The 23,427-nt window shown below is 40.0% G+C and overlaps 1 long non-coding RNA gene across 1 annotated transcript in view; it reads left to right on the forward strand.

Moving 5' to 3' along the window:
- Nucleotides 1–7,702: 7,702 nt before the first annotated feature.
- Nucleotides 7,703–23,427, forward strand: part of LOC125174893 (uncharacterized) — an 89,781-nt gene continuing 74,056 nt past the window's right edge. The window contains exon 1 of the long non-coding RNA XR_007155595.1: nt 7,703–8,246. This is a non-coding gene — a long non-coding RNA (uncharacterized LOC125174893). The remainder of the gene's footprint in view (nt 8,247–23,427) is intronic.

Consider the following 23,427-nt stretch of genomic DNA (forward strand, 5'->3'; position numbering starts at 1 on the left):
CTGCCAGGCAACCATCATGGCAATGGCAGATCACTGGTCACACACGGAGATCTTAGGCCGCTAAACTTCCAAATATTATCATTGGTTCAACTTTTATGCATCTATTCTCACCCAGGAATACTTTGATTATAATATTTGTCTTTATTTTCTCTAGAAACAGAAGTCTTATCATATGGTCATGAAAATCCAGTCTCTGTAATGGATGACCAGTGTAATTTCATTCAATAAGTTAGCCTTTGGCTTTGTATCAATTTATTAATTATTTTACACATTCCCTTAGTATACTGCTGTCTGAATACATGTTTTCTACCTTACCGCCAACAGATCCATACAGATCATCCAGAAAAGAAATATATATATATATATATATATATATATATATATATATCCCATGCCTACAACATCACAGGAGGTAAAAGAAAATTAGAATCTTCAATTTACATGTAAGAAACTCAGGAGCCCACACAGGGGTGAATAGTCAAACAGAAGTACAAAGAAAAGAACAGAGGGCACTGGGACACTAATGATGGTGAAAGAAGACAACATCCTATCCTCTGTCTGTCTCTTTCTTCCTGTTTGTCTCTCAGGTCACTCTGGGGAAGCCAGCTGCCATGTTGTGAGGACACTCAAGCATCCCAGTGAAGCAGCCAACACAGTGAGCCCTCCATCTAACACTCAGAGAGGGACAGAAGTCTTCTGCCACCAGCTACAGTAATGAGCTTGGACGAGGATTGTCCTGTGGTAGTGAGCCTACAGGTCATAGTGATTAACCCACTTAAGCCACTGTTGAATTCCTGACCCCCAGGAACTGTAATATAATAAATGTTTGTGATCTTAAGCCATTAGGTTTGGGTAATTTATTATCCAGAAATACATAACTAATATATGGTGGATCAAATGGAAAGGATTAAAAGTGTCAGTCTGGGCAAAGCACTGTTTCTGAGAGAGAGCTATTTACATGGGGAAAGTCCTCCCTTGGATGCATAACGGGAAAGGGAAAGAAGAAAACAAGCTTATAAATGAAAGGTTTTACAAAAACAAAGGAAAATTACAAAATCTACTATTTGGTTTATAAAATTTAAATACTATTCCTTGCCTCCCACATATTACCCATTCAGCAGTCAACACATTTGTTCATTTTTTCCTTCCTTTTTATAGTTTGTGTTATATCTACTTCATCAGAACAAATAGCAATTATTTGCTATTCTTCCATCCTGTTCCCACCATGTTTTACTTTTTTAGAATAAATTTTATTGTGGTAAAACATGCATAACATAAAATTTACCCTCTTACCCATTTATAAGTGTATAGTTCAGTAATATTAAATACATTCACTACCATCCACATCCATGTGTCAACACTCATCCATTCATTTGTTAATGGACACTTGGATTGCTTCCATGTTTTATCTCTTGTGAATAATATTGCTACAAACATGGGTATACATCTTTGAGACTCCACTTTCCACAATTTTGGGCATATACTCAGAAATGGATTTCTGGATCATATGATAACTTCATTATAGTTTTTGAGGATATACCATACTGTTTTCATAGAGGCTGCACCATTTTACATTCCCACCAACAATTGGAACAAAGAGTTCCAATTTCTTTCTTTCTTTCTTTCTTTCTTTCTTTCTTTCTTTCTTTCTCTCCCTCTCTCTCTCTCTCTCTCTTTTGATTTACATTCAAGTTAGTTAGCATATAGTGCAACAATGATTTCAGGAGTAGATTCCTTAATGCCTCTTACCCATTTAGCCCGTCCCCCCTCCCACAACGTCTCCAGTAACCCTCTGTTTGTTCTCCATATTTAAGAGTCTCTTCTGTTTTTCCCCCTCCCAGTTTTTGTGTTATTTTTGCTTCCCTTCCCTTGTGTTCATCTGTTCTGTGTCTTAAAGTCTTCATATGAATGAAGTCATATGATATTTGTCTTTCTCTGACTGACTCAATTTGCTTTGCATAATACCCTCTAGTTCCATCCATGTAGTTGCAAAGGGCAAGATTTCATTCTTTTTGATTGCTGAGTAATACTCCATTGTATCTATATACCAATCCTCTTTATCCATTCATCCATCGGTGGACATTTGGGCTCTTAGCATACTTTGGCCATTGTTGATAGTGCTGCTATAAACATTGGGGTTCATGTGCCCCTTCAAAACAGCATCCCTGTACCCCTTGGATAAATACTTAGTAGTGTAATCCTGGGTCATAGGGTAGTTCTATTTTTCATTTTTTGAGGAACCTCCATATTGTTTTCCAAAGTGGCTCCACCAGCTTGCATTCCCACCAGCAGTGCAAAAGAGACCCTCTTTCTCCACATCCTCACCAACATCTGATGTTGCCTGAGTTGTTAATGTTAGCCATTCTGACAGGTGTGAGGTGGGATCTCATTGTGGTTTTGATTTGTATTTCCCTGATGATGAGTGATGGTGAGCATTTTTTCATGTGTTGGTTGGCCATCTGGATGTCTTTGGAGAAGTGTCTATTCATGTCTTTTGCCCATTTCTTCATGGGATTATTTGTTTCTGGGGTGTTGAGTTTGATAAGTTCTTTATAGAGTTTGGTTACTAACCCTTTATCTGATATGTCATTCGCAAATATCTTCTCCCATTCTGTCGGTTGCCTTTTAGTTTTGCTGATTGTTTCCTTCACTGTGCAGAAGCATTTTATTTTGATGAGGTCCCAATATTTCATTTTTGCTTTTGTTTCCATTGCCTCCGGAGATATGTTGAGTAAGAAGTTGGTGCAGCCAAGGTCGAAGAGGTTTTTGCCTGCTTTCTCCTCGAGGATTTTAATGGCTTCCTGTCTTACATTGAGGACTTTGATCCATTTTGAGTTTATTTTTGTGGATGGTGTAAGAAAGTGGCCCACGTTCATTCTTCTGCATGTCGCTGTCCAGTTTTCCCAGCACCCCTTGCTGAAGGGACTGCCTTTATTCCATTGGATATTCTTTCCTGCTTTGTCAAAGATTAGCTGGCCATACGTTTGTAGGTCCATTTCTGGGTTCTCTATTCTGTTCCATTGATCTGTGTGTCTGTTTTTGTGCCAATACCATACTGTCTTGATGATTACAGCTTTGTAAAATAGCTTGAAGTCTGGGATTGTGATGACTCCTGCTTTGTTTTTTTTTTTTTCTTTCTTTTTTTCAAGATTGCTTTGTCTATTTGGGGTCTTTTCTGGTCCCACACAAATTGTAGGATTGTTTGTTCTAGCTCTGTGAAGAATGCAGGTGTTATATTGATAGGGATCACATTGAATATGTAGATTACTTAGGGTAGTATTGACATTTTAACAATACTTGTTCTTCCTATCCAGGAACATGGAGTATTTTTCCTTTTGTGTGTGTGTGTGTGTGTGTGTGTGTGTGTGTGTGTCTTCTTCAGTTTCTTTCATCAGCAGTTTTCAGTGTATAGATTTTTCACCTCTTTGGTTAGATTTATTCCTAGGTATTTTATGGGTTTTGGTGCAATTGTAAATGGGACTGATTCCTTGATTTCTCTTTCTGTTGCTTCATTGCTGGTGTATAGGAATGCAACGGATTTCTGTGCATTGATGTTTATATCCTGCAACTTTTGCTGAATTCATGAATTGGTTCTAGAAGTATTTTTGGAGGAATCTTTTGGGTTTTCCATATAGAGTATCATGTCATCTGTGAAGAGTGAAAGTTTGAGCTCCTCCTGGCCGAATTGGATGCCTCTTTATTTCTTTGTGTTGTCTGATTGCTGAGGCTAAGACTTCCAATACTATGTTGAATAACAGTGGCAAGACTGGACATCCCTGTCTTGTTCCTGACCTTGGGGAAAAGCTCTCAGTTTTTCCCCATTGAGAATGATATTAGTGGTGGATGTTTCATATATGGGTTTTATGATCTCCAGGTATGATCCTTCTACCCCTACTTTCCTGAGGGTTTTTATCAAGAAAAGATGCTCTATTTTGTCAAATGTTTTCTCTGCATCTATAGAGAAGATCATATGGTTCTTATCCTTTCTTTAATTGATGTGATGAATCACTTTGATTGTTTTGCCGACATTGAACCAGCCCTGCATCCCACGTATAAATCCCACTTGGTTGTGGTGAATAATTTTTTTAATGTATTGTTGGATCCGGTTGGTTAATATCTTGTTGAGGATTTTTGCATCCGTTTCATCAGGGAAATTGGCCTATAGTTCTCCTTTTTAGTGGGGTCTTTGTCTGGTTTTGGAATCAAGGTAATGCTGGCTTCATAGAAAGAGTTTGGAAGTTTTCCTTCCATTTCTATTCTTTAGAACAGCTTCGAGAGACTAGGTGTTAACTCTTCCTTAAACGTTTGGTAGATTTCCCCCTGGAAAGCCATCTGGCCCTGGACTCTTGTTTTTTGGGAGATTTTTCATTACTAAGTCAATTTCTTTACTGGTTACGGGTCTGTTCAAATTTTCTATTTCTTCCTCTTTGAGTTTTGGTAGTGTATATGTTTCTAGGAATGCACCCATTTCTTCCAGTTGCCCATTTTATTGCTGTACAGTTGCTCATAATATTCTCTTATTATTATTTTTATTTCTGCTGTGTTAGTTGTGATTTGTCCTCTTTCAGTCTTGGTTTTATTTATTTGGGTCCTTTCCTTTTTCTTTTTGATCAAACTGGCTAGTGGTTTATCCATTTTGTTAATTCTTTCAAAGAACCAGCTTCTGGTTTCATTGATCTGTTTTACTGTTTGTTTGTTTTTGGCTTTCAATAGCATTGGTTTCTTCTCTAATCTTTATTATTTCCTGTCTTCTGCTGGTTTTGGGTTTTATTTGCTGTTCTTCTTCCAGTTCTTTAAGGTGTAAAGTTAGGTTGTGTATCTGAGACCTTTCTTCCTTCTTTAGGAAGGCCTGGATTGCTATATACTTTCCTCTTATGACCACCTTTGCTGCATCCCAGAGGTTTGGGGTTGTGGTGCTATCATTTACATTGACTTCTATGTACTTTTTAATTTCTTCTTTAATTTTCTGGTTAGCCCATTCATTCTTTAGTAGGATGGCCTTTAGTCTCCAAGTATTTGATACCTTTCCAAATTTTCTCTTGTGGTTGATTTCGAGTTTTATAGCATTGTGATCTGGGAATAGGCACTGTATGATCTTGATCTTTTTGTACTTGTTGAGGGCTGATATGTGTCCCAGTATGTGGTCTATTCTAAAAAATGTTTCATGTGCACTGGAGAAGAATGTATATTCCGCTGCGTTAGGATGAAATGTTCTGAATATATGTCAAGCCCATGTGGTCCTGTGTCATTCAAAGCTATTGTTTCCTTATTGATTTTGTGATTAGATGATCTGTCTATTGTTGTAAGTGGGGTGTTGAAGTCCCCTGCTATTTTGGTATTATTATCAATGAGTTTCTTATGTTTGTGATTAATTGATTTACAAATTTGGGTGTTCCACATTTGGAGCATAAATGTTTATAATTGTTAAGTCTTCTTGGAGTTCCCTTAATTATGATATAATGCCCTTCTTCACTCTTGTTACAGTCTTTATTTTAAAGTCTAGCTTGTCTGATATAAGTATGGCTTTCTTTTGTTGACCATTAGCATGATAGATGGTTCTCCATCCACTTACTTTCTTTTTTTTTTTTTAATTTTTTTTTTCAACGTTTATTTATTTTTTGGGACAGAGAGAGACAGAGCATGAACAGGGGAGGGGCAGAGAGAGAGGGAGACACAGAATCGGAAACAGGCTCCAGGCTCTGAGCCATCAGCCCAGATCCGGACGTGGGGCTCAAACTCCCGGACCGCGAGATCGTGACCTGGCTGAAGTCGGACGCTTAACCGACTGCGCCACCCAGGCACCCCCATCCACTTACTTTCAATCTGAAGGTGTCTTTAGGTCTAAAGTGGGTCTCTTGTGAACAGCATATAGATGGATCTTGTTTTCTTATCCATTCTGTTACCCAATGTCTTTTGATTGGAGCATTCTGTCCATTGACTTTTAGAGTGAGTACTGAAAGATATGAATTTATTGCCATTATGCTGCTTGTAGAGTTGGAGTTTCTGGTGGTGTTCTCTTGTCCTTTCTAGTCTTTGTTGCTTTTGGTCTTTATTGTTGTTTTTTTTTTTTTTTTCGTCTTTTCTCCCCTCAGAGAGTCCTCCTTAAAATTTCTTGAAGGACTGGTTTAGTGGTCACAAACTACTTTAATTTTTGTTTGTCTGGGAAACTTTTTCTCTCTCCTTCTACTTTGAATGACAGCCTTGCTGGATAAAGAATTCTTGGCTGCATATTTTTCTGATTCAGCACATTGAATATATCCTGTCACTCCTTTCTGGCCTGCCAAGTTTCTGTTGGATATGTCTGCTGCTAACCTGATCTGTCTTCCCTTGTAAGTGAAAGACTTTCTTTCCCTTGCTGCTTTCATGATTCTTTCCTTGCCTGAGTATTTTGTGAGTTTGACTATGATGTGCCATGTTGATAGTCGGTTTTGGTTGAATCTAACAGGAATCCTCTGTGCGTCCTGGATTTTGATGTTTGTGTCTTTCCCCAGGTTAGGAAAGTTTTCTGCTATCATTTCCTCACATAACTTTTCTACCTTTTTTTCTTTGTTTTCATCTTCTGGGACCCCTGTAATTCTGATGTTGTGTCTTTTAATGAGTCCTGATTTCTCTAATTCTTAAATCATGCTCTTTTGCCTTAGTCTCCCTCTTTTTTCCTGTTTCATTATTCTCCATAGGTTTGTCCTCTGTATTGCTGATTCTCTGCTCTGGCACATCCCTCCTTGCCGCCGTGGCAACCATTCGAGATTGCAGCTCAGTTATAACATTTTTTATTCCATCCTGACTACTTTTTACTTCTTTTATCTCCACTGAAAGGGATTCAAATCTATTTTTGGCTCCAGCCAATATTCCTATTATCATGATTCTAAACTCTGGTTCAGAGATCTTGCTTGTATCTGTGTTGGTTAAGTCCCTGGCTGTTGTTTCTTCCTGCTCTTTCATTTGGGGTGAATTTCTTCATTTCATCATTTTGAAGGGAGAAAAGGAATTAATGAGGTAAAAAAATTAAAATTTAAAAAATTAAAATTAAATAAATTAAAATTAAAAAAATAAAAACAACACACACACACACACACACACACATACAAAATCAAATAAATGATGCTAGATCCTAGGTGTGTTTTGGTCTGGGTGTTGAAAGGGGCTTGATAGATTAGAGTAAAAAGGGAAAAGAAAGAAGGAAAAAAAAGGAAATCATTTGAAAATTTGAAAAAATGAATACAGTGAAATACAATAAAATGAAATAAATGATGGAAGTAAAATTGAGTTTGAAAAAATTTACACAAAAGTAAAAGATACAGTAGGAAAAAATTAAAAATATTTTTAATAAAAATTGAAAATAAAATAAATTTTTTCTCTTTCTGTATTCAAGAAAATGAAAAGAAACGAAAAAGAGAGAAAAAGAAAATTGAGTAGCTGGACCAGCGAACAGACTGAAGCACGACTGAAATTATTTTCTTTTCCCCTAGAAGTCTAACTATCAAGTGCTTTATAGTCCATAAACTAAGCAGGTGGAGAGACTTGTGTTCCTGATGAGGGAGGTTGGCCCAGTTGGGCGGGGCTTAGTGTAACGGCTCCGTCCCCCACTAGGTGGCGCTACTTAGCTTCCTGGGATGGATTGTTGTGGTGCTTGTAGGTGTGTAGGCGCATGCGCAGGAACTGTAAAAATGGTGTCCTCCACTTACTCAGTCTCTAGTGCTCCCCGACCAGCAATCGCGGACCCGTCCTTTGTCTTCGGCTTCCGTCCATTCCCCGCTTTTATGCTGTCCGTGACCAAGCCCCAGGCAGCACCTCCCTCCTGAGTTTTATCTCAGATGTGGCTTTGTTTCCCAACCCCTTATTTCTGAGGGAGTGCCGCTTTGACCCGCTCCGCCCCTCTGCGGGAGGGTTTCACCAAGCCGTGGCCTTGCCGGCCACACCCAGGAACGTTGGTTCAGGGAAACCGTGCTGCTGCAGGTGCCCAGAGACTGCGGCCGGTGCCAGCCAGCCCCAGTTAAAGTTCGCGAGATAGCGTAGCAGCAGCGTTTCAGGGATTATGGAAAATCACAACACACGTCCGGCGCCAGGCTTCATCCCCAGCGACCTTGTTCCAGCACCAGCGAATGTGGTTGTTCTCCGGGGCCCACTGGCACCTTTGCCTGTGGGGAGTCCTCCCAGCAGGGCAACCGCCTCTCCCTGTGTCGCCCCAAGACCCCGGACTTGACTCTGCTCCTGGAGATTCGCCTTTCTCACCAGAGCTCCACCAGGTAACGAGCTGCAGAGTTTCAGGCTCTGTTCCCCCTGTTTATAGAGTCTTAATGGAATTGAAACCCTCTCCTTTCTCCTTTCTCCTTGTTTTGTTCAGGCCCTGCGGTCGTCTCCACTTTTCCACTTTCTCTCCAGCTGCTGTAGGGGGGTGCTTTTCGAGTACTCTCCCCCCCCCCCCCAAATCCATCCTCTCTCTGCAAGCAAAACAGCTTCCTGCCCTCAGCAGCTTCTCTCTCCCCCAGTTCACCTCTCTGCGCCGCGTACCTGCTGAGTTCTGTGGTTCAGGTGGTGCAGATTGTTGTTAATCCTCGGTCAGTTTTCTAGGTTTGTAGGATGGGTTAGTGTTGATCTGGCTGTATTTCATGGATGCGAGACGCAAAAAAAAACTTCCATGCTGTTCCACCGTCTTGGCTCCTCCTAAGGGTTTCTATTTCTCTGCATCTTTGCCGACATTTGTAATCTTCCGATTTTGTTAGCGTAGTTATCCTAATGGGTGTGAGGTTATGTGTCATTACAGTTTCGATTTGCAGTTCCCTAACGACTCGTGATGTTGAGCATATTTTCACCTGCTTGTTGGCCATTTGTAGATCTTCTTTGAAGAAATGTCTGTTCATGTCCTTTCCATGTTAAAGCACTGTTTTATTGTTGCTGAGTTTTAGGAGTTTTGTATGCAGTTTAGATGTTTATCGCTCACCAGATAGATAATTTGCAAATATTTTCTCACATTCTGTGGATTGCGTTTACTCTGTTGATAATAGCGTCTTTGTTTTCACAAAGTTTTAAAATTTTTAGTGTCAAATTTGTCTGTTTTTTCTCGTTTTCCATGTGATGTCAAAAGAGTAATAGAACGTTGACAAAGAATGTTTTAAACTTAACTACTGTGTAAAGAAGGAAATTATACTAAAGCCTATACTTTGAAAAAAGACCAGCCAGTGATTGCATCAGACTCTTAAACTATAGGTTAAATGGAACATGCATCAACCAAAGGAATAAGTGAGATGCTCTGATTGGAGGGTGATAATTTTATTTTCTTAAAAAAAATTTTTTTTTCAACGTTTATTTATTTTTGGGACAGAGAGAGAGAGCATGAACGGGGGAGGGGCAGAGAGAGAGAGAGAGACACAGAATCGGAAACAGGCTCCAGGCTCTGAGCCATCAGCCCAGAGCCCGACGTGGGGCTTGAACTCACGGACCATGAGATCGTGACCTGGCTGAAGTCGGATGCTTAACCGACTGCGCCACCCAGGCGCCCCTGGAGGGTGATAATTTTAAATGTATGCTGCAAATAAGTAAGATAAAGTTTAAATAGTTCATTGAGAGGAATCTCGAAGTTAAATATATCAGATTTCTCTTGTGTACCTCCACCGCACCCTCTCCACCTTATCTCTGAGTTCACCGTTGTCTTCAGCATAGTTCCAAATGAAATTCAACTCCAATATGTATAGCACGTATTTTGCTTTTTGCCCGTGATTCCTCTGGTTGGTCTGTCTGGAGTTGCACAAGAGTTAACACATCCTAGCACAAATTTCAACCAGCCGGCTACCGGAGCTGGGAGATGTTTCTCCTTGGAGGTCCTCAGCTGGGAAATTATAAAACTGATTATAAGTGCTCCTCAAAATATCTGCTTAGATGGAGTGGCCCAAGGTGGTGCTGAGTTGAGCTGGTGGCCCAACTCAACAGCACAATCTTTCTTTCCTTCTTTATTGTACTTTTACTGGTTCCTAGATCCTGCTTCCTAGAATCAGCCTCCAATGAACTACCTGTAAGACTTTGCTGCAGACTGGGTTTTGGGGTGGGGTAGGGGACCTAAACTAGGATAGTCATCTATCAAAAAGTTCCACCCTTCCTTAGTATCCAACAAATGTAAAGAACTTGTAAAACTCCACACCCGAAAAAGGGAACAATCCAATAAAAATGTGTATTTTTCCAAAGAAGACATATGGATGACCAACAGACACATGGAAAGATGCTCAACATCATTTATTATCAGGAAAATGCAAATCAAAACTACAATGAGATATCACTTTACACCTGTCTGAATGGCTAAAATCTACAACACAAGAAACAGCAGGTGTTGGTGAGGATGTGGAGAAAAAGGAACACTTGTGTACTCCTGATGGGAATGCAAACTGGAACAGCCACTCTGGAAAATAGGATGGAGGTTCCTCAAAAGTTAAAAATAGAACTATCCTGCACCCAGAAACTTCACTACTAGGTATTTACCCAAAGAATACAAGAATACTAAAAGGGATACATGCACCCCAATGTTTGTAGCAGCATTACCTATAACAGTCAAATTATGGAAACAACCCAAGTGTCCATTGATGGACAAATGGATAAAGATACAATGGACTGTTTCTCAGCCATAAAAAAATATGAAATTTTGCCATTTGAAACAACATGGATGGAGCTAGAGAGTATTATGCTAAGTGAAATAAGTCGGTCAGAGAAAGATAAATACCATATGATTTCACTCATATGTGAAACTTAGGAAACAAGTGAGCCAAGAGTATAAAAAGAGAGAGGCAAACCAAGAAACAGACTCTTACCTCTAGAGAACAAACTGATGGTTACCAGAAGGGAGGTGGTTGGGAGGATGGGTTAAACAGGTGATGGGGATTAAGTTGTGATGAGCACTGGGTGTTTTATGGAAGTGTTGAGTCATTAGATTGCACACATGACCCTGTACATTAACTAACTGGAATTTAAAAACATAAAGAGAAGTCCCACACTTCCTTGTAAGTGGTGGAGAAGAACTTCTTTTGTTTTGTTCTGTCAACAGCTGTACCTACAACCTGTCAGGCTGTTTTTTGCTTTTTTTTAATAATCTGTTGGCGAGAAGTCATCTTGTGTTGCTTGAGCCTCAACACATGCAGTCCTCCTTTTTGAATAATAACTTACACAAATATGCATAACACTCTTTGTGGAGATTTATAAGAAACATATTGTTCTGCATCCCGTGCCAGAAGTATGGTGTTAGAATTTCCTATGGTCATTCTAATGCTCATCCATGATTGATAACCATTGATCTAGAGAACTCAATCTACTCTCTTATCTTTGCCCTCCACCTTTTTCATGTACGCCTTATTAACCTTTCAGTACATACTAGGCATTGTGCTAGAAACTGGGGATAGGACAATGAACGGGAACAATGAACGGGTCCCTTTGGAGGTTCCAAACTTACCTTGATTGCAACTGCTTCCAAGAAACCCTTTCTGATAGTTCTACCAGCATCAGTTTTAACATTGTATTTCTGTGCCTATAAATAAGAAAATCATTTTTGATTTTCTTCCAATAGCTTGGACTCACCTTGATACAGAACTTATCACACTGCACTGAAATGGTTTACAATTCTGTTTCTTCTGCTCTACTGTGAGCTGACTGAGGCCAGGAATTGTATTCATTATTGTGATATGCCCAATAATGTTGCAAGTAAGTGAAGGATAGTAAGGGAGGACAGGAGCTAGAGAGGAAAGCAGATAGCCTGTCCTGAATGTCCCAGACATTATCCTTAACCTTGGCCTTCTGCAGCATGCTTTAATTCAGATGGAAACTAGTATCTATTTATGAGTTGGATACCCTCATATTTAATTCTTCCAACAATCTTGGCTTATACATACTATCATTTCCCCTTTAAAGACAAATAACCAGTGTTCAAACCAGTGAAGTATATCTTGCCCAAGGTCACACTTCTTGTAAGTAGAGTATCTGAGATCTGAACCCAAAGCTCTTAATGAGAAAAAGACCCAGAATTTTTCTGAACTTGCATCCATGACTGCCGGCATGTGTGCATATATGTGTGTGTAGACTTTCTACTCCATGGAAACTTTTCAAAGGCAGAAATAATATTTGTTTCATCATTTCAGTAAAAGAGTCAGTGTTAACAAAGTTACCATCAGGAGAGGAATAAATTCTTCAAGGGACTGTTCATCTGCTTCTTTTGATTTTTGGCATTAAAGGTCTCTGTAGTCCTGCTAGAAATTTTCCATCAAGGTTATTCTCCAAGTTCTTGTGGATGACTTTGAAATTTAAATTTTCCCATCATCTTCCAGAATGAAGGCTGAAGTTTAAAAGCATATTTCGTTTTTCTCCTTTTCCCTATGGCCTTCGTGTCTCCCTTTTCTCACCATTATCCTTCCCCTTATCTGTGATCTATCTGAGAAATGTTTTGCTTGTATCTTCAGCTGACTCTCTTCCTCCCATGTCTCAGTGCTTTAGGTTTCTAAAGCTGCATTTTCCCTGTGGAAATTATGCCAACTATAATTGCCCTGCACTGTTTGGGAAAGGCTTAGATTTGCTTCATAGGTTGTTTCTTTAGCCTTAATAAGTACACTTATTAGCTGGCCACAATTTCATTCTCCCCTCTGTGGGTTGTATTTCCTTGCTCGTTAATGTGTAAATCATAGATTTCTCTAATTACATACTGGTGCCTTTTCCTTTCTGCTCAGAGCTCAAAAATTAGCAAAGGGCTGGGACTCTGATAGAAATGTCTGGAATGGTTTCTTCACACACACTTGAGGATGCCACTGGCACAGAGTAAATTTAACTTCAATGTGTGCATGTTTGTGTGTGGTTGACTTCCCTGAATGTTGTTTGTCTCTGATTCAAGATTAAGAATGTGCCAGCCAGAGTGTATGGAAAAGACATACCTCAAGAACCTGAGACTTGCAAACTCAAAACTAAAAATTCAAATGAAGTAATCAAATATTTGGTAAACACTATAATAATTGTGTCATTTCTCATTAATTTCACTTATCTTGCATCTCCTTATGATCTCTCTCAGATAGTACCAATCTTTGTAGTAAAAAGCTGGAAAGAGTTTCTATTTGATCATAAACTTATTTGATTTGAATTGACTGATAGAAAATATTTGAAGCAGTTTTTAGAGAAACATTACATATAAAGCTGATTATAATTAGGGTTATTTTTGAAATTCTTCTCATGAATGAGAACCCAAAATACATTGTGTGTTCCTGCGTTAGCACCCCAAGGTGTAGTCCTGGGACCAGCAGCATTGACCTCCATCTCAGGCCACTCCCCTCCCCCTCAGCCAATCTGGACATACTGAACCATAGTGGGTATATTTCACATGTGTCAAGATCTCTTAGCGATTCCTGGTCTTCAGATTCTCTCAGTCCAGGTGCTTCCCCAGCTAGGGCATCAGTCAATGAGAAAGCAGAGACAAGTCATGTTGGTTACTCGCAGGTAGAATTCTTGACCCACATGATTATGATCAATGAGCATCATAAAGCAGCTGTTTTAGGTCACTATTTTTTAAAGTGATTTCTTTCACAGCCTTAGTACTCAAACCACTTTTTGTCTTCTGTGTTTCTACCCATTTTCTCAGAGCCCAGACTTCTTCTATGAAGTATATTATACTCCAAAGTAATTGCTGTAAATACATAGAATTTTTATTCTGAGTAGGAGTTTAAACCGTATTGAATCCAAAGCTCCCCCAATTGAGTTATTTCCACAGGTGTGTTTGCATAACATCTCTACAAATATTATTTTTTTCAACTCTTTTTACTACTTAGACTTATCCTAAGTGATACTCACCATGATATCAGAATTTTGATAACTTACTTTGCTTTTTCTAATATTACAAATATTCAAAAATAATAAAAATAAAAGCATACTTATCATTGCTTACTACCAGTGTTACATGTGTCCCAGTTCGGAAAATAATGGTCTGATAGAAACCTGTTAGGGGACAGACTCCCTTTGGTCATAGTCTAATTGTGTCCTTGGCCCTTCTCATTTCTGAACTCAAAGAAGGGAAATTATTCCACTGTTTGCTAGTTTCTTCTTGTTCTTTTGCCTGCCTCTCAAAAAGTACTTGTTGGCTTTCACACTTTGTCCGAATTTCTGCATTGTACTCATATCACTTCTACTGACTAAATTCTATACCGTGCCCACCTCCAGTTGGAGAGTCCACTTGTGATAACTGGTCCCTGGACTCGTCTTTACAAAACTTGCCCCTGCCTGAACCCAATTAGAAGGAAATAAGGCAGAAGTGACAAGTGGAATGGATTTCTATACATATAAACAACGGGATGGGTTATATAAACTGTTAAAAATACAAAAAAATTGATGTTGCAACATAAGGCAACTCAAAGTGTGGTCTAGGGAACATGTATCAGTCGATGAGCTATTTATGACTATCATGAGATGAGTTCAAAAACTGAGAATAGGCAGTTAAGACTTTTATAGTAATTTGACATTGTAATGTATTTTATTTAAAAATTATTTATTTATGTATTTATTTATTTTCACAGAGACAGAGACAGCATGAGCAGGGGAAGGGCAGAGAGCGAGAAAGAGAGAATTCCAAACAGGCTCCGATCAAGAGTCTGACACTTAACCGACTGAGCCACCCAGGCACCCCTAAGAAATTTTTTTTAAGCTGAAAAACTGGTTCTTTACTACAGATACTCTAAGAAATACTTGTATGATGAACTAAATAGAATAGAAAATGTTATTTTTTTAAAAAAATTTTAGTGTTTATTTTTGAGAGAAAGAGACAGAGTGTGAGCAGGAGAGGGGCAGAAAGAGAGGGAGACGCAGAATCCGAAGCAGGCTCCAGGCTCTGAGCTGTCAGCACAGAGCTGACGCGGGGCTCGAACTCGTAAAGGGTGAGATCATGACCTGAGCTGAGCCACTTAACTAACTGAGCCACCCAGGCACCCCAGAAAATGTTCTTTTAAGTAGATCTCAGGAAATTGTAATGGATGGATTTTTTAAAATAATACATCGACATTCTAAAAAAAATGCAAAAAAGGATTAACATCATCATATATCTATATTCTAGCATTTTTGGTCATTGAATGGTAGGTCATGACCAAAAAAATGCATACCATAGCACAAAATTATTATGAAAGAGAGTGGAGATGTTTCTTTTCCTATTCTTGGCTTTTCTACTCTTTGCTCTCTACTTGAAACTCTGTCAGAAGTTCGGCACTTATAAATGCAAACACCACAGTCTCAGCAACTTTTACAAATTGCTTCTGACTGAATTCTTTTATTAGAGAGCTTTCAATTAAATCCAGTGTTGCTGGAACATAATATTTTTAAACCTTTAGGCAAAGCATAATAAGGCTTAAAACAGAGCTAGAAACACGTTTTGGCATGCTTTGATACTAGATTACCTAAATTTCTGCTTAACAGATGCAATAAAAGATAGTTACTGCCAAGAGGCTCTTGTCTGCCTTCAATAATCTCCAAAGTGATTCTCATAGATCAAATGGGCTCATGAGATACTCAGACATGGAACCCTACTCACACATAATTGAAATTCCACTTCGTAGCCATTACCAATATGATGTAATGTAGCTGAAGGAATGATGGAATTTGATGCCAAATTTAAAGTCAGAGTTCGAATGTGAATTCATCTGCTACTTCTACCTTTACGATTGTTTTAAGAATTCAATATTAGGTATGTAAGAGCCTGAAGACAGATTTTATTTCATATATAGGGTTTTAAAGGAATCCATAACATTTTGTTTAAAAAATTATGAATGCACTTTAATGGAGGAAACAAATCTCCATTTTATATGCTATTCCATTAATTAGGAAACGATTTTACATTAAATATGCTACTCCGTTGTATTAAGACCAGCTTGTGGTTGAGATACATGGATATCATTACTAGTTTAAGGATACATTTCTGACCAAAGTAAGATTTCCTTCTCAAAGTTACTAGTCAGCCTACTTGCAATCTGGCTTTTACACAAACCCACCACAGCAGTATAAAATAGTTTTGTTCTATCTCTTGATAGAAGGTGTGTCCTTCCAAACAAGAGAGAGCACAAAGTTAGGAAACAGTGGCCCAACCTACCGCGCATATCACATATTTCTTACCACTATTCTTTGTCCTCATTCTAAAAGAGCATTCTTATATCATTACTAATTATGTTTGCTCAGACCGCCTCTTCTCTGGTCTCCGGCCAACTCAAATCCAACCGCTATGATGCAGCCAGAGTGCTCAACAGAAAACACAGATCATAGGATGTAACATCCCTTCAGTACCTCAGCAGTCCCCATTGCTACCAAATAAAATCTGAGCTCTTCAGCAATGCTCACAGGATTCTCCAATGCATAGTCTCTCCTTCCTCTCCAATCTCATCTCCCCCTTTTCTCTCTTGATTCTGCACTTGAGGGAGAGTTCCCTGTGTGTTGCAATCCCACAGGCTTCCACATTCTTCTGCTATTGCTCACATCATTCCATCTCTGATGCATTCTTTCCTTTCCTTACTCACCTGGCACATTTGGGGGGGGAGGGGTCAGAGGGAGAGAGAGAGAGAGGGAGAGAGGGAGAGAGAGAGAGAGTCTGACTCTCAAGCAGGAGCCCAATGCAGAGCTCCATCCCACAACACTGAGATCATGACCTGAGCTCGCATCAAGAGTCTAATGCTCAACCAACTGAGCCATCCACACACCCTTCACTTGGCACATTCTTGCTTGTCCTTTAAGATACAGCTGGGACATAACTTCTGTAGAAAGTCTTTGGATCCCCTCATACTGGCGTACCGCCCCATCATAACCTTTACACTATGTTTTATTCAATGGGTTGATCCAAAGTTATTACTTTTTCCCAACAACAGGGATTCTCAATATACCCTCCTCCGAGAGAATCTAGGGATACTATTTTGGGAGTCTGAATGTGAGTGGTAAAAAATTTCTTTCTTTCTTTTTACTAACATCCAACAGAAATTTAACCTTTTCTTCAATTATGATTTTAAGCAACAAACCACAGGACTGTTGGGAGTACTGTGTCACCAATAGAAGTTGAAAATAATTCCATACCCCCACACTACAATTGTTGCAGACAATTTAAAATTCCAGAAGTCATTAGACATGCCATTACATCTTATTTATGGTATTTAATGAAGATCCTCTTACATTACTGTAGCAATTCTTGTAATTTAAAAATTTGATAGTTTTCCCCGATATGCCTGTTTTTTTGTCCTTGAAAACATTTTCTGAGAGGGCATTACCAAATGTTAAAGAGGTGTTTGATAATCGTAAAATTAAAAACCCTAAATAATGCTACTCTTTTGGCAGTTTGACTGTTTTATTGCAGAGTACTAGAGAGTTGAAAACATAGATGCATATTTTTGTCAAGAATACTCAGCTCTTTATTATTTTCTTTTAATTTAAAATGTTTTTAATGCTTATTTATTTTTGAGAGAGGGAGAGACAGAGCATGAGAAGCCAAGAGGCAGAGAGAGAGGGAGACACAGAATCCAAAGCAGGCTCCAGGCTCTGAGCTGTCAGCACAGAGCCAGACGTGGGGCTAGAACTCAGGAACCATGAGATCATGACCTGAGCCGAAGTCGGACGCTCAACCGACTGAGCCACCCAGGCGCCCCAGCTCTTTCTTATTCTTTAAAACTTTTCATTAGTGTTTATTTTGTATGTGGTTTTTAAGAAGTAACATATTCACAAAATAAAAATGTAAAAAATATAAGGCTACATAATAAAAAGTCTCCTTAGGAAACTAATTTTCTTGGGGTACCTGGGTGGCTGTCATTTAAGCATCAGACTTTGGCTCAGGACATTATCTCACAGTTCGTGAGCTTGAACCCCGCTTTGGGTGAGTTCAAGGCCAGCTTAGGGTGAACATGAACCACGCTTCTCTGTCTCCCCTTCTCTCTCACTCCTCTCTCTGCCCCTCCTCACTCATTTGTGCCCTCTCTCTCTTAAAGAAGAAAAAAAAAAGGAGAAAAAGAAAACTAGTTTTCTCCTGTAGAATAAACCAGTGATGAGTTTCTTGTGAATATTTTCAGAGACATTGTATCCCTGTGGGTGTGGGTATGGGTGTGCATGAATGCAAAAGCAAAATAATAAACATATATGAAAGCACATATATGCACACACCAGATTTTTCTTTTTGCAACTCAGTTTGTGCTATACCACATGTTTTCTGCGTCTTATTTACTAAATAGTAACCATCTTTCATTAATTTAAAATTACTGTTGGAGATCAAAATAAGAACCCCTTCACATTCAATTTTACCTGTTCGTTTCACACTTAAAATAAAATTGTAATCAAAATGAAATAAAGAAAAAAGAAACCTAAGTATAGCTTACCATGCATCATCTCAAGTATTATTTTTTCTTTTTGAGCCTGAAATCTTCAACCAGAGTCTGAGTGCAATGGCCAATAAATGTAAGCAGCTTAAAGTAAATAACATGAAGCGGTGTTCTGGGCAAGCTGACTTTTTTACCGAAATACTTTAAAATTCAGCTTCTCAAAAAGTAAATTGCCCATCATTGCTCAATACCAGGGTTTATCGTATTTTCCTAGTTTTACTAATTAAAACCATTGGTAGATTATAATACGTCTCCTGAGGAAATTTAATTCAGTGTTTAAAATGGTGCAATTAAAAGTAATACAGTGACAGTGCTGGTAAAATAAGTGAAATTATAGAGGTGCCTGGATGGCTCAGTCAGTTGAGCACCGACTTCAGCTCAGGTCATGATCTCACGGTTCCTGAGTTCTAGCCCCACATCTGGCTCTGTGCTGACAGCTCAGAGCCTGGAGCCTGCTTCGGATTCTGTGTCTCCCTCTCTCTCTCTGGCCCTCCCACTCACACTCTGTCTCTGTCTCTTTCTCTGTCTCTCAAAAACAAACATTAAAAAAAATTTTTTTAAAGAAATTATACAAAATTGCAAAGTGTTTTAAATTGCATATAACAATGAGTCCAAGAAAATAAATTTTCCACTGTGAAATTTATGGTAGGTATTTATTGTCTTCTATAAATCAGTTTGCATTTTCCAGAATTTTCTATAATTATGAACAATCAGAAAGATGAGCAAAAACATTCAAATGAATCAACAAAACTCCAAATTGACCGTGCCAAAGATGCAGAGACAGAAAGGCAACAGACCAGAGAAGTTTTATGAAATAACTAAATATAGGCAGAAGTAAAAGGAAGCAAATAAGAAACTCATTCACAAAGCAGACTTGTTTATAGCAGCTGAGACTGCATCCAACTCCCTAAACGAGACGGTGAGAAGTATCGACAGAGAAGACGCCCTGTTTCAGCTGTGTGTGGCAAGCATCCCTCATAGGCCAGTGTCTAATACAGAGCCAGATCTGAGCGGGCGGGGAGGAGAACTCAGGACTGCGGCAGACAGATTTTTAAATGAGGAAGATAGACACACAGCCAAGCCTCAGGAAAACAACAGCCTCCGATGCTTGCTGAGTACTTACTATGTACCAGTCACACTTTTAAAGGTTTAACATGCATTAATTCATTTCACCTTCATAAAATCCATGACATGGGTACTATCACTTTACTCATTTTACAGATGAGAAGAGCAAGATTTTCAAAACTGAATTGTGGAAATGGGAGGCTCAAATACAGGTCGTGTGACCTGAAAGCCTGCACTTTTAACTGCTGTCTCTACCTCTGCTGCTGTGGTTGAGAGGGACACAGGGGGGATTCTCACCAGATGACAGCCTGGTTTTATTACTCAATGTGTTTAGGTCCATTTCTTTTTTTAGAAGCATAGTAGACATCTTGTGTGTGAATATGGGTGGCTGTGTGTGAAGATGATTAAGCTAAAGTTTATTTAAAAAAATTTTTTTAATGTTTATTTTGAGAGAGAGTGAAGGCATGAGTGAGGAAGGGGCAGAGAGGGCGAGAGAGAATCCCAAGCAGGCTCTGTGCTGCCAGTGCAGAGCCCCACGTGAGGTTTAGATCTCCCAAACAGTGAGATCATGACCTGAGCCAAAATCAAAGTTGGATGCCCAACCGACTGAGTCACCCTGATGCCCCAAGTTGAAGTTCATTTTAATTCATCATAGTGTATAAGACAACCTTACTTTTGTAATAACCTAACTGAATATGAGAGAACACCTAAAAATGTCAAGACTTGGAGGGGAAAATATTTCTGAAATTTTAGGTACAAGTCCTTGGTTATATAGCAGGATCTCTTAGAATGGAGAGCTGGATAGTGTGTCCCAATCACAGCTAGAAAGAACCTTCAGTCGTCAATAGACTTCTGGTTTTTTGCTTTGCATTCCCTGCCATGATGACTCCCCAATGCAGTAAGTGGATTTAGCAAGAAAATTGTCTCAGGGTGGGCTATTCCCATTAGAAATATTGGCACAGGTCTTCCCACAATAGTCTTGCCCACAGGAGATGGCTGATTTCTTCAACACCCATACCAGACGATGGAGAGTGGGACAGTATAGAGCTCTTTGTTCTTGTACCATCTTTTCTTTTTGTGATTTGTGTTTTTTGGTTTTTTTGTGTTTTTTTTTTTTGAGGGGAGTGGGTTCAAAAGATTGGAAAGCAGTTGGGAAACAGAAATTACCGCTTAGAGAGGCCAAAGGTCTTCTCTTTTTGCCTCTTCCCAATTAGCCTTGGAGTACAATGTCTCATTTAAGAAACTTTGTGTAAGGTTTTGAAATGATGAGTGAACATAATTGAGGATTCCAGTTTCAGCTCAGACATGTAGAGAGCTGGAAAGCTCCCCCACATACATCATTGACAACGTTGAAAAGGCTGAGGATTCATGACTCTTCTTGAAACCCTCCGAAAACTGAAGTCACGGGACAACCCACTAAAGTAAAATCTGGGATAACAGGTACCTGTTAAGGAAACCAGCAAACAACCATCTGTTTGCTTAGAGCAGATTCTCTGGATGTTTCGTTTCCTAAAGCTGCTGTAACCAGGAATTGCAAACAATAGAAATTAATTTTCTCATGGTTTGGAGGTTGGAAATCTGAAATCAAGGTGTCCGCAGGGCCATGCTCCTCCGAGTTTCTACAGAAGAATCTGTTCCACACCTCTCTCCCAGCTTCTGGTCGCTTTCGGTAATCCTCAGCATCTCTTGGCTTGTAGCTTTGTGTTTTCAATTGCTGCTTCTGTCCTCAAGTGACTATCTTCCCTTGTGTGTGCCTCTGTGTCTAAATGCCCCTTTTCTTATAAAGGTATCAGTGATAATGGATTTAGAATTTAACATAACCCAGTATGAACTCATCTTAACTTGAATACATTAGAGATGCTGTTTCCCAATAATGTCACATTCGTAGGTTCTGGGGGAGAGGAGTTAAACATATCTTTTTGGGGATGGAGTGGTATTTGGTTCAGCCCAGTATACCACAGAAGCCCCATAATGAGATTCAGTTAAGACTTCAAAATGAGTTGCTAAAGACCCCGTGGGCTACAGCGAGAGTGTGGCCCTGTTGGAGCTGCAGATGTAATGGGATTTGTACCTTCTTGAATGCTTTTCCTCCCTGAACTCCACCTGGGAAGATGAAGGAGTCTCTTGATAAAGTGTCCTTTGTCCTTCACGGTGTTGGCTGGGGGAAAGAAAAAAGCCTCTGCCATAAGTTCCATCCATACCCATCTCTCCTGTGGGGGAAAACAATAAAGAACAAACAAAAATCATTTTCTTTTTTTTTTTTTTCTCCATTCTAGGGGGTAAGTCTAGGGAGCAGGTCCTGGAATGGGTTCCTCTCTTTAAATTACCTCAGCCTCTGAGTAAGTACTATCTTACTCAGGTTAGTAGAGCAGGAGAGGCATGCTGCCTTGTCTCACCTGCTATTTGTGTTTGTTTCAATGCAAAGAGGCCAAATGAGGAGACTTCCATTGGTGATCCATTGGAAGAGACTTCCATTGGAGATCCTCCCAGAGGAAGGGACATGGGGCTTGCTTGCCCACTTTTTTTTCCTTCCTTGCCCCATGTTTTGTGGTGGTGGAGCCAGGATGTGGTTACAGATATGAAGGAAAGGGTCAGAGTGACATCCTTTGGGCTGGGGATGGAGCATGTGGCTGAACACCAAGCCTTTCAAGGTGGTCCTCCCCAGCATCTGTAGATGGCTCCTTCGGGGACTGGTGCTTTTTATGGAACAGAGGGTTTAAATGGTAAAGGTAAGGAAGCCTTCTACTGCCCTCTTGGCTGAAGCACCTATCTTCCCTGGTTGGGAAGCTATTAGAACAAGCCCCAGGCAAGCAGCAGAGGAAGCTACTGGTCCTAGGATGTCCCTTGTGGTACATGCTGGAGTTGTACCGGCATTCAGCTGACATGCTGGGACAGTCTGGAGAACTACACAACTGGGCTATCATTGAGAGCCTGGTAAGGCCCTCGGCCATGCAGGAAGGCATTTCAGAAGCCTCTGGTGTGCAGACCCTGAGCTTTCCTGAGACCAAACCATACTAACTATTCAGAATCACCATGGCTTCCCGCCATCTACACCACTTAGCTTACTTCCACCTCTTCTGCCACACGGAGCTTTTGCTCCAGGGGAGCCAGCCCAACCAACCACTTTCCTTCTTCAGGAAGATGTTCCTCACAAGTCAGGTTTCCCTGACCACCAAAGCTGGACAGAGACACATATCACACAACCCATGTGGCAAAGGCTCTGGAGTCACAAGTAGTGCTGAGTTCTACAACTCTACTTCCTGTGTCAGCAGCCAAAAGGTAGTGAGGTTCCTGAGCTCTAGTGACATGGCCTTCTTGTTACTCTATTTCAATAGCACTCACAAAAAGTGTCTAGAAGGCCAAACTTCCCCAGAGGCTTGGAGGAGTTCATGGAAAGGGACATTCCTCTTGCAGAGGGTCTGGAAAGCAGGTAGTGTCATGCCTGAGGTTCCTGGCCCTTCCCTGGAACATGAAGGACCTGAAACTAACCAGGGTCCCTCAACCCTTTCCACATCAGCTTCCGCCAGCTGGGCTGCAGCCACTGGATCATTGCTCCCCATCTCTACACCCCAAACTCCTGTAAGGGAACCTGCCCTCAGGTACTACTAGGTTGTAGTCTCAATTGTACCAATCATGCCATCAACCAGAACCATGTTAATGAGCAGGTAGACCAGCGTGTCCCTCACCCCTCCTGTGTCCCTTGTATGTTCCCATTAGCATCCTTCTGATGGAGGCAAATGGAAGTTTCTTGAAGAAGGAGAATGAGGATATAACTGCACATGCAACTGACAGCATGGTGCAGCTATCCCAGGGTTCCTGAGAAACTGGAGAAGAGTTTCTCCATTAACAAATATCAAAGTTAGCACCACAGTGATTCTCTGTCCAATCTGTGGATTCTGTTCCTTGTCTTAATTGTTATCTTAAGTCTTTCCCCCCATTTATGAGCTCCTCATTTTATTAAAAAAAAAAACCCATTTCTGTTACCAAGCCTCAGTAGGTTCTGGCCCTACTCAGAGGTAAAGTG

Source organism: Prionailurus viverrinus, chromosome C2 (genome assembly GCF_022837055.1).
Source record: "Prionailurus viverrinus isolate Anna chromosome C2, UM_Priviv_1.0, whole genome shotgun sequence".
In the NCBI taxonomy this organism is placed as follows: Eukaryota; Metazoa; Chordata; class Mammalia; order Carnivora; family Felidae; genus Prionailurus; species Prionailurus viverrinus.